Source organism: Panthera uncia, unplaced genomic scaffold (genome assembly GCF_023721935.1).
Source record: "Panthera uncia isolate 11264 unplaced genomic scaffold, Puncia_PCG_1.0 HiC_scaffold_693, whole genome shotgun sequence".
Classification (NCBI taxonomy): Eukaryota; Metazoa; Chordata; class Mammalia; order Carnivora; family Felidae; genus Panthera; species Panthera uncia.
This window is the reverse complement of record NW_026059862.1, coordinates 11,491-27,445: the sequence shown is the minus strand read 5'-3', so window position 1 is coordinate 27,445 and position 15,955 is coordinate 11,491. Positions and strand designations below refer to the sequence as shown.

General features: G+C 46.7%; 1 long non-coding RNA gene across 1 annotated transcript; it reads left to right on the top strand.

The window, feature by feature from the left end:
• Window positions 1-481: 481 nt before the first annotated feature.
• LOC125918351 (uncharacterized) lies at window positions 482-3,563 on the top strand. The gene is made up of 2 exons (XR_007456427.1): window positions 482-687; window positions 3,403-3,563. It is a non-coding gene; the product is annotated as an uncharacterized LOC125918351 (long non-coding RNA).
• Window positions 3,564-15,955: the final 12,392 nt, after the last annotated feature.

Sequence of the window (15,955 nt, the reverse complement as noted above, 5' to 3'; positions counted from 1 at the left end):
GGTTCCCCGTTTTCAATTCTGTTGCTTTCAGCCCCTTGAGATGGATGGCGTGACCTGGTAATATGTACTGTATTCTCCACTCTGCAGTATTGTTAATTAAAAAAGGCGGGGGATTTATGAGTTTTGCACGGCCCTGTTTCGTAGCTGCAGTGTGGAGGGCTCCCCAGGGAAGCAGCCCCAATGTGCTGCCTTTTCTGCAGGGTCAGCACACTTTGCACCGAATTGGCCCCACAGAGGGATGAATGAGGCCCGGGCCGAAATGGCATCCCAGGTAATTGTCACCAGCACCCAGGAGACAAGGCAAAAATTGGTGACGGCGTGGAATTTATAGCTCAAGTTGGGTTTCTCGAATGGGTCTCAGGACGGCCCTGCCAGGTAGGAACAACTCACTCTTCCTTTCTCTATTTTAGGTGCGGTGCATTTTCAAAACAGCATAGGACCCCTGCAAAGAAATTGGAATGCACAGACAAACAAAGCCGCATTAACATTTGCAGCCTCTTACCCTGGCCGATGGTTACTGTTATCAGATCACATCCTTCCAGATCTTCTCCTGTGTACACAACATTACGAAACCGAAAGAAAAGGATGCTACTGTGCCTGCCCTTTTGAGAGCAGCTATTTTCTGTGAAAGGAATATATATGCTGTGAGCATTCATTCACGCCGATAACTTTTCCACCGCAGCGAAGGTGAGAGATTGTTGGCTCACATCACTCCCCTCTACCTTCTACGTAGCGGCTTCATAGGCTAAGCGACTAGACAGCAGGTGGTAGATTTGGTATCGGTTTAAATAGCTTTCCACTTATCGTTCGACACGAGAGCTAGCTTGCACTCATGAGCGAGCGGGCAACCACCTGGCTGCCGTGGGCATCTGAGTGTGAGGCCCCGTTCCGTTGCATCTTCGGAAGACAGTACGAGTTCTCTGTGGCTGCTGAGAACCAGTGACCGCTCCTGTGGCCTGAGCCAAGATGCACTTACGGTATCAGAGTCCCGGGAGTCAGATGTCTGCTGTGCCTCACCGGGCCAACCTCAAGGTGCGGGCAAGGCTACACACCTTCCAGAGGCTCCAGGGTGGAATCCGTCGCCTTTCCCCTCCCAGCTTCTGGAGGCCACTGTGTTCCTTGGCTTGAGGACCCTTCCACTACCTTTGATCAACAACACAGCATCCCTTGGATCCTGCTGCCATCGCCACCCTCCGATCAACCATGGGAATGTTTTCCCCTTTTAAGGATTTATGTGATCAACGGAGTCTGGAGAATTTCTCCAGATGGAGGCCCTTGACCTTAATCACATCTGTAAACTCGGAGGTTCTGAAGGTTGGGACACGGACCTCTTTGGAGGTCTCTGTTCTCCTTAGCTCCCACTGCAAATGGCACGCCATCTGATGGCCATCACTTATGTAACTAGTCCCCTGTGGATGTGTATTTAGGCTGCAGCCAACATTTTGGCTTTATAAACCGTCCTTCATCAAGAGTAGAATAACTAAATCTTTGCTTATCTTTAATTGTTTCCTTAAAGGAAATTACTAAAAGCAGGATTTCTAGATTAGAGCATACGCCCACTTGCAAAGCTTTTCTACATGCAGTGCCCAATTATTTCTTGAGTACCTACTTTGTGCCAGGCATTGTTCTAGACAGCAGGAATTCGTTAGTGAATAAGACGGCCAATGTCCCTGTCCCCCTGTACAGTTTATATTCCTTGGGACACCAACAGCTGATTACCTTTCAGCAATACCTAAACTGCCTCTGATACTGATTTGCCCATGTCCTTTCTTTGATTCACATCTCAGTTAGTTAGGCATCCGACTCCGGTTCAGGGCATGATCTCACAGTTCATGAGTTTGAGCCCTGCATAGGGCTCTGGGCTGATAATGCAGAGCCTGCCTGGAATTCTCTCTCTCTCTCTCTCCCTCTATCTCTGCCCCTTCCCAACTTGTGTGAACATGGTCTCTCTCTCTCTCTCTCTCTCTTTCAAAAATAAATAAATAAGTTTAACAATATGTAAAGGGTGGGGCGCCTGAGTGGCTCACGCCGTTAAGCATCTGACTTCAGCTCAGGTCACGATCTCACGGTTTGTGGATTCGAGCCCCCCATCGGGCTCTGTGTTGACCGCTTGGAGCCTGGAGCCTGCTTGGGATTCTGTGTCTCCCTCTCTTTCTGCCCCTCCCCCACTTCCACTCTCTCTCTCTCTCTCTCTCTCTCAAAAATAAACATTAATTTTTTTTAAATATATAAAGGATATTTATTTAAACATAATGTAGTTAATCAACTAAGCCAAAATACAGAGGAAAATGCATTTTGCCACATTCAGAAATTCCGTGGCCCAAGATCCAGTTTTGCTATATACTAGCAACATGAACTTAGAATGTCAGATCCATGGGATGGAAATGGAGTGCATTCTATGGGTTAAGCAATTTTTTAATCATTTTGTCTATTATCTCCATTCTCAGAGACACTCTGTGAGTTTAATACTCTTAAAATGCCATTTTGCATAGGAGGAAATTGAGGCACAGACAGGGGAAGTAACCTTCCCAAGGTCCTACAGCCAAGAAACACTGGAGTCAGGATTCAAACAAGCCAGTCTGAGCCCAGAGCCTGAACTCATAACCATCATGATCCTTGTTATGGGTAGAATTTTGTACCCCAAAAATATATATTTAAGTTACACGCCCCGGTACCTCATAATGTAACCTTAAATGAAAATAAAGCTGTTGCAGATGCCATTGTTTAAAATGAGGTCATACTGAATAGGGTGGGCCCCTAATCTGATAGAACAAATGGCCCTACAAAGGGGAAGTTTGGACACAGAGGTAGACATGTGCACAGGGGGAACATCACGTGACCATGAAGACAAGGTCTATAAGACAAGAAAGGCCAAAGATGGAAGAAAATGGCCGGAAGCTAGGAAGAGACAAGGAAGGAGCCCCTTTACCAGGTTTCAGAGAGAGCACGGCCCTGATAATGCCTTAATTTCACACTTATTTTTTTTAATTTTTTTTAATGTTTATTTTTGAGAGAGAGAGAGACAGATTGCGAGTGGGGGAGAGGAAGAGGGAGGGGGAAACACAAAATCCGAAGCAGGCTCCAGGCTCCAAGCGGTCAGCACAGAGCCCGATGGGGGGCTTGAACCCACAAACCGTGAGATCGTGACCTGAGCCGAACGTGGACACTTAACCAACTGAGCCCCCCAGGCATCCCTAATTTCACACTTTTAACTTCCAGAACTGAGACGGAATTAATGTGTGTTGGTTTAAGCCACCCGGTTTTGAGTACTTTGTTGTGCAATAGCCCTAGAAAATGAAAATAATCTTCAATTGCGTTGTGGAGGAAAATGAGGTTACTTTTAGCTCATAGACAATGTGACTCCTGTGACTGACCACGTGTTTTTCTTTCTTTGGTTGACAGGAACTTCAGAACAGTGTACTCATCACAGAACCTCAGGGAACATAGTTCTGTGGTCCGAATGCCCCTATCTGGATTCTAACATTCCAAATTTATCTCACATTTATTCCATCATCATTATTTGTAGAAAATCTTCCTGCGTTGTGTAAAGTTTTTGTTGTTTTTGTTGTTGTTGTTGTTTTTTATTTACATCTAAGTTAGCATATAGTGCAACAATGATTTCAGGAGTAGATTCCTTAGTGCCCCTTCCCCATTTAGCCCATCCCCCCACCCACAACCCCTCCTGTAACCCTCTGTTTGTTCTCCACATTTAAGAGTCTCTTCTGTTTTGTCCCCCTTCCTGTTTTATTTTTGCTTCCCTTCCCTTATGTTCATCTGTTTTGTAGCTTAAAGTCCTCATATGAGTGAAGTCATATGATATTTTCCTTTTTCTGACTAATTTCGCTTAGCATAGTACGCTCTGGTTCCATCCATGGAGTTGCAAATGGCAAGATTCCATTCTTTTTGATTGCTGAGTAATACTCCATTATATGTGTGTGTGTGTGTGTGTGTGTGTGTGTGTGTGTGTATACAAATCACATCTTCACCTGTCAGAATGGCTAACATTAACAACTCGGGCAACAACAGATGTTGGAGAGGATGCGGAGAGAGAGGCTCTCTTTGGCACTGTTGGTGGGAATTCAAGCTGGTGCAGCCGCTCTGGAAAACAGTACGGAGGTTCCTCAAAAAACTAAAAATCGAACTACCCTACGACCCAGCCATTGCACTACTAGGCATTTATCCAAGGGATACAGGTGTGCCGTTTCGAAGGGACACGTGCACCCCCATGTTTGTGGCAGCCCTATCGACAATAGCCAAAGGATGGAAAGAACCCAAATGCCCATTGATAGATGAATGGGTAAAGTTTTTTTTTTTTTTTAAGCCAACTTCAAATTATACCCTACCTAGCCACTAAAATGTGTACAAACACAGATTGAGAAAGTTCTAGACAGGCAAGACTTGCTGAAAGTCACTGGTCATTTGCAGTAGGCGTCAAGTTCGAACCTGGCTGGTTGTACTTCCAGTTCAGTGGAAACCCTTCACCACCGAGCCTCTGGGACACAGGAAGACTCCTCCAAACTCCTCTGTCTCCAAGCTTCTGCCTATCTTCCCTGGCCCACACACCTGTCCTGGCTGGAAGATCCCACTTTGTGCTGAACCAGTCTTGATTCAAGGTCCTGAGTTGACCTTGACTGAGGCAGCTCAAAGTGCCCTGATAGTACAGGTGATCCAGGTTCTAGATACCTGAGATCGCCTCCTTCCAGAACCCAAGATCCTTCCACTCTGTCCAGGCTGATTTTTAACAAGCGCTAATGCCTGCAAGGAACTCCCACACAGACACAGCCACCGAGGTGGTGGGAGACCATAAGGTAATGGAAAGAGTGTCAATATATCTATATATCTCTATATAGGCTTTGGCCTCATTTCTCCTAGTAGTTGGGTGATCCTGGGCAAATCACTTTGCCTCCTGCATTTACTTGGTTCCTCATCTGTGAAATGGGAAATCTACCCCAGAGGCAGGCTGAGCCGGGGGCAGGTCCGGGTCTTGCCCGTGCGCGACACATAGTGAATGGTGGCCCCTTCTTAATGCCCTGCTTCTTGCCTCTGTCATCCAGCTAATTGCCTCGGCCTCAGGCCGACCAGGACGAGCTCTGCACCCATGATGAATTAGAGCCTACTTCTCTCATTCTCTGACGCTTTCCTCCATGGCAGCATGACAGAGATTCGGGAGCTGGAGACAAAGGCCGCCCTGGGGTAGGACAGAGCAGAGCAGGAAGAGAAGCCAATTCCTTGCCTCTCAAACCAGCTGTCATCATCTCGGCTTGTCTCCACTGATGCAAGAGACTTGGGAGGTTCTGGAAGCATAACCCATCAGCCTGGCCGGTGCAACATGTCCATCTCTCCCTAACTTGCTCTCTCTTTGTTGTTGTTAGGACGGACGTGTGAGCTCTGAATAGTCCCAGCAACCAGGGATCAACAGTTTATCAAAAAAAAAAAAGGGGGGGGGCTGACATTTCATCCTGAGCATTTTATTTCTCTCGAGGGCACAAAGAGCTCAGAAAGATCGTTGATGCTTCCATTTTGAGAGTGGTGGTCCGGCTTCGCTCTCACAGGTGATGCTGGGGTCTGGAGCCGGCGCTAGCCTGGGAAAGAGGAGGCTGGCAGCTAACGGTCCTCAAGGACCTGTGTGGCTCAGGCTGGACGTGCCCGGAGACCCCCGCCTCACCCCCCTCCTGCACATCGGATGGGCGTCATCTCCTGGGCACAGGCGGGCAGGCTTGAGCCTCTGAGTCACCCATCCCCCTGTCCCACTACTGGAAATGAAGTTTGGTTCCCAATGTATCACTTTGGTCCACATGAAATTCTCCTGCAGACAAAAGAACGCAGGCTCAAGTGAGTCTGGGCAAGCCGTAGAGACTCTCTGAGCTTCAGTTTCTCAACTTTATAAGTGAAATATTTATCCTGGCCCTGATTGCTTCTGGAGGCACTGTGCCCCTCGGTCAAAATCAATTGAGTGACCATATTATCGTTTACCAATCCCTTGGTGCTGGGGATCCCGGAGGCGCACACACTTTGGGAGATTCACTAGGGCTCGTTATGCGACTGTCCTCCCTGCTAAGATTTATTGCAGTGTCATAGAGAAGATGCACAGCCAGAACACAAGGGGAAGAGACACGGGCAGAGTCTTTAGGGATCCACATGAGGCTTCCCCATGCTCTCTCCCTCCCATGAGGGTCGTAGAGAACATGTTCTTCCAGCCACGAAAACGCAGCGACCTGTGGGTCATGTCCCCACCCAGGGGAATCCACTGGAAGCTTGGGCTCGGGGTTTTATTACGGCCTGGTCACACAGGCACCGGCTGCCGATTACATGCTAAATTCCAGCCTTTCTGAAAGAAAACAGCGAACACCACACTGTTTCCACAGTCTAGGCACAGCGAGTACACTTAGCAGGGAAAGTGTTCTATCACTGTGGGGAACCGAATACCAGCCAAGTTCCAGAGGCCAGCCGAGGGCCGACCTTGCAAGAAAGTCTTTCTTTGTTTTTTTAATGTCTATTTATTTATTTTGAGAGAGACAGAGAGAGAGGGAGCACACACATGTGCCTGAGTGGGGGAGAGGCAGAGAGAGAGAGAGAGAGAGAGAATCCCAAGCAGGCTCTGCACTGTCAGCACAGAGCCTGATGCAGGGCTCGAACCACAAACCGTGAGATCATGACCTGAGCCGAAATCAGGAGTTGGACGCTCAACCGACTGAGCCCCCCCCCCAGGGGCCTTACAAGAAAGTCTTTCTACAAACATCAGTCTCTGCTCTGAAACTGTCTTCTGCCCTCGCGACACGGATGCGAGTAGATGTGCTTTACCCCAGGAGAGCAAGGATATGGGGCATCCAGACATTTGACCACAAAGCTGTGCATGAAACACTGTCTTGCCTGTACAGCCTGGATCTATCCCAGCTCGTTCCGTCTCATGCATGCTCTCTCGATGGGCAATTTTCAAAATCAAGTTCTGATCCCCTGTGAGTGTTATCCGAAAGTAAATCCCCGTAGCTAGTGCTTAGGCGGAGGCCACACATTGTTTTTAGGGGAACAGTGACTCAAAAATGAAGGCATCAGTGAAAAATCAATTCATGGTGTTATGTGCTTTGTATCGGGTTGTGCATCTTTAACTCTGACGATGTAGTCAAATCACCACGTTGGAAAGTTTAATATCGTGAACAGCCCAGCAAAGAGGATATTAATTAGTATTTCGAGCTATCTGCAGCCCATTAAATCTGTTGCTTATTAAAGGCAATATAGTTTCAAGTTCAAATGGCTTAAAATAATGAGTAGAATTCATTTTCAGTTCATTAACACAGTTGTCAGTATTCCTGGACAGGTGGTAATACAGTGAGTTCTACCCGTCACAGACGCAGCTGCTGAGCTCAGGAAAGACCCTTCCCGGGTCGCTCCGCCCTACCCAAGCTTGTCACACGTCTTAGCAATGCGCTCTCTAATTCTCTGATCTTTTGACATTGTCGTTCCCTGGTAAAAGAAATTTAATCAAAATATGTATGCTGGAATTTTACTTAAGCAGAAATAATGACACTCATAAATTCAGGTTTCTATGTGAGCATATTCATTAGAAATGTGCATAATCTCAAACCTGGCCTCTCTGTGGAGGCAAGACACCCCCAGGGAATTTGGGGCAAGCAGGCACGGTGGGCTCACCCCCCTTCTCCCCCATCCCAGGGGTGCGACTCTGCAGCTCTAAACCTAAACCCACTGGAGGGGTAACCTGACGGCGGGGGGAGGGGACATCCGAATGCACAGTCCGCTTCTGCAGAAGCATTTCTACCTTACGGGTCTGTCCCAGCCTGGTGTGTGTGTGTGTGTGTGTGTGTGTGTGTGTGTGCATGTGTGTGTATTTGGTGAGGATTAAGTGAAATTATTTTTATGTATATATAGACAAATAATTTCATATAGACAAATAATTTCATCTCTCCATGTCTTTGTATACGTATATATATGAGAGACAGAATACATATATATGTAGTGGGTGGAATAGTGAAACCCGCCCGGAAGGTACGTACTTTCTCATCCCCAGAATCTGTGAAAATGTGACCTTATTGGAAAAATGATCTTTGCAGATGTAATCACATTAAGGATCTGGAGATGAGATCATCCTGGATTATCCACTTGTGCCCTCAATCCAATGACAAGTGTCTTTAGGAGAGAAAGGCAGAGGGAGATTTGAGACAGAGAAGAAAAAGCCATGTGCAGACAGGCAGAGATTGGCCGATGCTGCTGTAAGCCAAGGGTCGCCAGGGGCCACCAGATTTGGAAGTTTTGAAGGAGGCTTCTCCCTCAGAGCTTTGGCAGTGAACATGGCTCTGTGCACACTTTGATTTTAGACTTCTGGGCTCTACAACTGTAGGAGAATAAGTTCCTGTTGTTTTAAACCACACGTTTGTGGCGATTTATTGTGGCTCAAGGTGAGTAACACTATTTATATATATTATATCTTATATGTACATATGTATGATACTATGTAATATATATAATACTATCTCCATAGATTATAGATTATGTATACATATATATGTAATGCTGTATATAATATATAAGATTATAGTATTTGTATATGTTATATGTTATTCTATATAATAAATAAATGCATATATGTATAAATGATATACTATATAAATGTATACCTATAACCAGAACAGGCCTGGGCACACTGTATTTTCCCAGAAAGTCAATAAATGCTGTTTGCCGCTCTACCCCTGATCTGCCCGGACTAAGTTCCCTGATATGAAAGTGGTTCTGAAAAAGCAGCACCCTCCTATACAAATGCCCGTTATCTAATGTCACTGTTTGCACCAAAAAGCGTCCCTTTCAAAGTCTCTTCTCCTTGACCTCATCCATTAGGGGTAAAATCCTGTCCTCCAAAATTTCATGTGTGCAAGTGTTACCCCCCAGCCCCTCAGAATGTGGTTGTATTTGGAGATCGGGTGTTTTTTTTTTAATGTTTATTTACTTTTGAGAGAAAGAGAGACAGAGCGTGAGCGGGGGAGGGGCAGAGAGAGAGAGAGAGAGGGAGACACAGAATCCAAAGCAGGCTCCAGTCTCCGAGCTGTCAGCACACAGCTCGATGCAGGGCTCAAACCCACAAACCGTGAGATCATGACCTGAGCCGAAGTCAGACGCTTAACCGACGGAGCCACCCAGGTGCCCCTGGGAGATCAGGTTTTTAAAGATGGAATTAAGTTACAGTGATGTTATTAAGGTGGGTTCTAACCCAATGTGATTTCTAAGAAGAAGCGGGGGTGCCTGGGTGGCTCCGTTGGTTAAGCGCCTGACTCTTGATTTCAGCTCGGGTCGTGATCTCAAGGTTTGTGAGATCGAGCCCCACATTGGGCTCCGTGCTGACATTGTGGAGCCTGCTTGGGATTCTCTCTCTCTCTCTCTCTCTCTCTACCCCTTCCCTGCTTGTGTGCTCTCTCTCTCTCTTACTCTCTCTCTCTCTCTCTCAAAATAAATAAATTTTAAAAGGGGTGGATGAGGACATAGACCACACACAGAGCGAAGATGGTGTGAGACACGGGGAGAAAAGGGCCAAGGAGAGAGGCCTCAGAAGAAAGCAACACCTAGACCTTGGACTTCCAAGATCCACTTCTGCAGAAGCGTTTTTTTGCATATTTATAAATGATATAAATGGGAGACAACAAATGTCTGTGGTTTGAGCCCCTAAGCTGTAGCGCTTTGTTACACGGCCCTCGCAGGCTAATACACCATGCCAGCAGTGAAGGAGGATCGAGTCTCCTGTCTCTGTGAGCCTGGTTTTGAGGGAGTGTTGCTAACACCCACTAAAGCTCCACACCAAAGACAGCATGGGGAAGGTGCTCGGAAAGCCCTCCTCAATGGCCCAACGTGGTCCAAAGACAAGGACCCATGAGGGAGAAAAAGTCCTTGGATGATTCGTTGCTTCAGTTACCTGGATTGGCATTAGGGCTGTAAAGACGACCTTGGGGGCCAGCCCTGCACTGCCACAATGCTGTGACTCTGGCATGCACTTAAACAGCCTTTGCCACACATCAGGCTCTGTGCTGGGCTCTTTCCATATAATAGCTTACGTGATGCTTACACTGCGTCTCCAAATTAGCTGCCCTTATGGGGAAGAAGAGACACAGAAGAGATACCAGATCGTGTGCACAGCGTCGCTGGGATGTAGCCCAGGCCGTCAGCCTCCCGAGTCTGCTTTTCGACACCACAGGAGGCTGTGGGTAATAGAGGCGCCTCGGCACATTTCAGTTCTGTCTCTCTCCGAAACATTTCCTGGTGGTTTATTGGTTGTTGTTATTTTTTCTCCCCTTAATCACCCAAGATCTGCTCGCTTGGAAACTGGTTTAAAAACAACAGATTTTTGGGGGCATCAACTGCTAAAAAGACATCAAATGGAAGGGAATATATTGGTAATAATGTTTCCTGTGGGGAACTCTAAAGATTTTTGAAATATAATGCAATCTTCTACTGTGACCTTTTCCAAAGCCCTGCAAAAAAAAAATTAATAAAGAGGGAAAAGGAGGATAGAACTCTTTTATCATATTTGATTTGTATTGACTCTGGTGTCAGGGGGGTTATTGAGGGCCTCCCGTCCGGCTCGCTTGGTGAAGAGTCACAGTTGTAAATTTATCCCGTGTTTTATTTATTCCTTTCGTCGTTCCAAAGACACTAGAGTCACGGGACTCCAAGAGGGGTACTGCGCTCTACTCGTGGTTTCCATGAGGACGATTATTTTTCCAGAGCGTAGGGAAGGGTCTCTCTCTCTGCGCCTTTTACTTCCCCCTCCCCGGGGAGGTGCAGGGACTTCCCAGTTTGGTAAGATCAGGAGGAATAAACCGGGTATGCTTGGTTCGCCTCGGTCCCCGTCCTGCGTGGGTCCTCGCTGCCTTCAGAGAGCACCCAGCTCCTCCCCCCTGCAGCCTCCCCCAGCAGGTGACTATACGGGGACAGTTTTCATGCCCTCCGTCATGTCTTTTTGGCCTGTCTTTGGTGGCAGCCTTAACGGCCTGTACTCAGACAGCGTGGTCACATATCTGATCCAGGGCTCAGGGATGTCCCCCTCTAGGACACATTACAAGCCTTTCCCTTTTCTACCTCAGGGACTTCTCTGGGGTTGAAGGAACCTTGTGGCCAGCAATCTCGTGCAGCAGAAATGCCAAGGAGGTATAGCCGTGGAGGTCAATGGGGCCCGGAACAATCCAGCTTCCCTTGCCAGTGACAGCGGCCTTGATGAGACATCTTTACAACAGTTTCCTTCCTTCCCAAGCTTACTCCCCACACTCCCTGTTTCTGTTTCCTGGGCTCTCCTTCCCGATAATCCACGGGCACCCAAGTCCTTGTCACAGTCCCTGATTTGGAGAGAACCCAGGTGAAGACACTTGGGCTCGGGTCATGATCTCGCAGATCATGAGTTTGAGCCCCACATGAGCCCAGCACTCTCAGCGCAGAGCCTGCTGGGCATTCTCTCTCTCCCTTTCCCTCTCTCTGCCCTTCCCCTGTTCACTTGCTCTCTCACTCTCTCAAAACAAATAAACTTAAAAAAAAAATAAAACAATAAAGTTTCTGTTTGGCCTCTGTATGAACCTGGCTTTATTTCTGAAATTTCTCAGACCTGGCAGGAGAAGATTTGTGCTCTTTTATTTTTGGGGGGCGGGGGGGAGGCACAGAGATCCTGGCATGTAGAGATTTTACTAAGTTCGTAGTCTGCAAACTGCCACTGCGTCAGTGACCCCAGCAGTGTGAGGGAAACACATGCAAAGAAATGTGGCCACCTCACGAGGCCACCTCTTACCTGTGCAACCTCAGACATGTCACAAACTCATCTGGGTAAGCATGAAATCAGATAAAGCGTATCAAGGAGACGATGTTGCCTTCCAAATGCTCACTTTGAACTAGAAGGACAGGCATAGGCAAGTGTGATGCCTTTGAGTTTGGCAAAAGAAGTTACATGGCCCCGCCCCCTGTATGAGATGTCGAGACAGCATGGAGGGGGTGGGTAAGTATCCGTGCCCCATGCCCTGCGCCCCGGGATCACTGTGGACCCTGACTCTACCCCTGTGTGACTCTACCCTTGGATAGCTTTGCAAAACATCTGTCTCCAGATCCTCATACCCACATCTCGAACATGAAGACACGGAAGTCCTTGTTTTGAAGTGGCATGAGATGAATACTATAAAAGAAAGTAGAGTGGCTAGCAAATGGCAAAGTCCTTGGCACACATTAAGCCCTGACTCAATGCAAGACAATGACATCAGTTATCTGTTGCTGTGCGTATGCATTGCAACACTCAATGGCTTAGAAAGACAAGAAACATTTGTCATTCCCCAGAGCTTCAGAGGGTCAGGGATCACTTAGCCGGGTGGCTCTGGCCCAGAGTCTCTTGTGAGAATCCAGGCAGACGTCCGCTGGGGCTGCAGTTCCATCCAAAGGCTGGACTGGGGCTCGGGGATATGGTTCCAAGATGGCTGCCCTCATGGCGGACAGGTGCGTGCTGGCAGTTAGTGGAAGGACTCCAATCTTTGCCACAGCAATCTCTGCACAGAGCTGTTGAAGCATCCTCATGACCTGGCAGCTGGTTTTGTATACATATATGTGTATACATACCCATATCCATAACTATATTCTACGTGCATATTTATCCCATTATACTTTCAGGTAAAGTTTGAGGTCCTTGGTTCCAAGCACAAGAGTAGAGAGGAGCGAGGTGTCACTAGGGACGCCCCAGGATCCTTCATAACAGGTGCACTGGATCTGGGTAAGTGGAGAGGCAGCGGTAACATGCAAAGGCGCGGAGGAAAGCGGTAGGCACATTTGAAAGACAGGTGGAAAGACCAGTTGTATAAAAGCAAGCGTAACGTAGGCGCAGGCTGGAAAGAACACAGGGAGAAGCGAAAAACAGATGGGAGGTGGAAAACGGAGCGGAGAGGTCAATGACAAATTATTGGGAGCGTTTGAACAGGAGACCTACAAGATTGAAGCGGCAGTGACTAAGACCGTCTTGGGCACAGTGTTGTGGGCAGCTTGAAAAATACCAGAAGCAGGAGACTGCTCCACACTCAATATTCATTTGTTATGAGTAAAATGCACGTCATTCGGGGTAATAGGCACTAATTTACGTAGCGTCCCCTCAAGAGAACATATTATGCACTGCCTCCCATACAAGCTGTAATTAAGATATCATGGCACTTGTACAGGAAATGTCTGTGCGCTGACAGCCCAAGGAGTCTTCCCGGGACTTAGTGATTATAGCCAAGGCTGGGCACGATTTTGGTGGTTGTCACTTTGCCCACTTCTCTAGAATCGCGTCATCAGTATCATTTGAGGAGCTTACATTCGCACTGTGGTGTGTGAGGGTCTGCATCGATCCCCACAGCCCACCTGATGGTAACTGAACCTCGTTTCCTGTTAACCCGGTCCCACCTCATGACTCCCACAACGAGCAGGGGGGCAGCACACTGACGGGGGCAGGGATGGTGCTACCGAGAGGTGGACAGACTCGGGCTCAAAACTCGTCACTTAATACCTATCGTTTTCATGAACTTGTTTCTTTTTTGGAAAAAAAAAAAAAAAAAAAAGGAGAAAGATAGAAGAACAACACCTGGAAAGACTGTAGTGAAGATTAGGTGACATTTACTCAGAAATTACCTAGCAAGTGGTAGATGGTCTTGTCCTTCCCATGTGTTTGTCTTCTCGAGTCACATAACAGAGAATATAAATTCTGGCAAGCGTTAGGTATTATTCTCTGAGGAAGATGGCCCTAACGCAATGGTGGCCCCATATTGGGCACGTCTTGTCTCAGAAGCATACCATCGGTCAAGGGAGTTTTCCAGAACCCATTACAGTCCAGGCCCTCTCTGGTTTCTCCCACGTCATTTCCATTTTTAACCCACTGTCTGATGACCTCGGAATCCCCCCCTTAGACTCTGGTTAATAACATCTTAAGCACACTGTCTTGCGTCCAAGTCGGCTTTCAAATTCCACATATTTTTTTTTTCCTACTGGTGCTTAATCATCGCCCTCCCCAGAGTCTCACCTTTATTTGGCTTTCCTCTTCCAGACTGATGACTCAAAATCCATCCCCTGGTATAAAACAGAGTGACCATTCAGGAAAAACATGCCCTGTGACATGGGAGTCAAACCACCTCCTCTCAGGCAACATAGAAGGCAAGAAGTTTTTATGAAGCCGCTAAGAGGTTGGATTTGTTTGCTAGCCCAGGAAATCTTGTCTTTTCTGACTACAGGCATCAGAAGGTTAGATTTCATACTTACATTACAATTAGCAAATAATCGATTCCTGATCCTAGGGCCAGAGAACGCCGCCGAGGCCCCCATCTACATGGGAGGGTTCCGCATGGTAGCATCCGGGTTTCACATCTAACTGGGAGTTTTACCTGGTGAAGGCTGATGGATTTAAGACCAGAATTATGATGAAAAGGAATCAGTTTGGATCAAGGGAAATGGTATTTAGTATGCAGTCTGAAAAACAAAGTACAAATGAACTGGGAAAACAGCTGAAAAATATCTCCAAGGGTCACAGGCAGGAGGGAGACAGCTGCGAGGAGAGCTGACGTCATGTGTGGTGAGAGCTGAGGCCTGGAACCAGTACCCGGCTTCTCTTCCCTGGGGTGCCCTGGGCCGCGCATGGGCTGGGACAGTGCTTCTCCGAACCACGGTTTCCCCTTCTTGTAAAACGGGGATCCCTCCATCTATCTCAGATTTAGTGCTGAGCCACGCACAGCAGAAAACAAAAGGACGACCCAGCACAGACGTGCAAGACTTGCTTACGAGACAAATTCTTGCTGACCTTTAACCTTAAACAGATGGCACACTCTTCGCGGACTTCTACAGGACAGTTTTCTTGTCATGCAAACAACTTACAAATTGTTCCAGCTGTTCCACAATCCCATCCAGGTCTGTGGCCAGGCAGATATTATGGTGCGCTCTAAATGTGTGTTACCTTTCTGTTAGAACCTTCCACTCACAGCAGGGATTCTCCATTCTGAGGGCTCATTTGAGGGGCTGGGAACCAAAGATGATTTGTCGTTGGCTGTAGGACAGTCAGGGGTTGATTGTTCTATCAGGTGACAGCATGTGATTGGCTGCAGAGCACAAGCCAAGGACACCTGTTCCCACCTTGAGGCCCCCCCCCCACTATTGCAGTCTCAGGAGGGTGCTGCGCTTTGATTTTCTCTTGCCTGTATAATATACAAGTATATTATTATATACAAGCATATAATTATTATACAAGTCCTCAGTAAATATGAGTTTGCTGTTACACCTGTACATTATTATACAAGTATAATGGTACTCATGCTCTTATTATATATTATACATATCAAAATATATTAACATTATTGGGGCACCTGCGTGGCTCAGTCAGTTGAGTGTCCAACATCAGCTCAGGTCATGATCTCACGGTTGGTGGGTTCGAGCCCCACGTCGGGCTCTGTGCTGACAGCTCAGAGCCTGGAGCCTGCTTTGGATTCTGTCTCTCCCTCTCTCTCTGCCCTTCCCACATTCACGCTCTGTCTCTCTGTGTCTCTCAGAAATGAATAAGTGTTAAAAATTTTTAAAAATATATTAACATTATTATATGCTAGTATTAGCATTAATATCCTGTGTAATTATATAATATATCATATATAATAATATATATACACCATATACATAATTATATTTACTATATTATATATTATATATAATATATCATATATGTTATATTGTATATTACATATACAATATAGTATTATATATATATACTATATATACATCATATATATTCAAGCATAATAATAAACTCACATTTATTGAGGACTTATAATGGGCCAAATATTGTTCAAAGATACTTGCAACCTGTAATTCTCTCATACCCATCATGTGAGGAAATTGCCATTATACTCGCTTTACAGATGAAGATACGGAAGCACGGGAAATGTCCAGGATCATGCAGCTGGTGGGGGGAATTAGAACATGA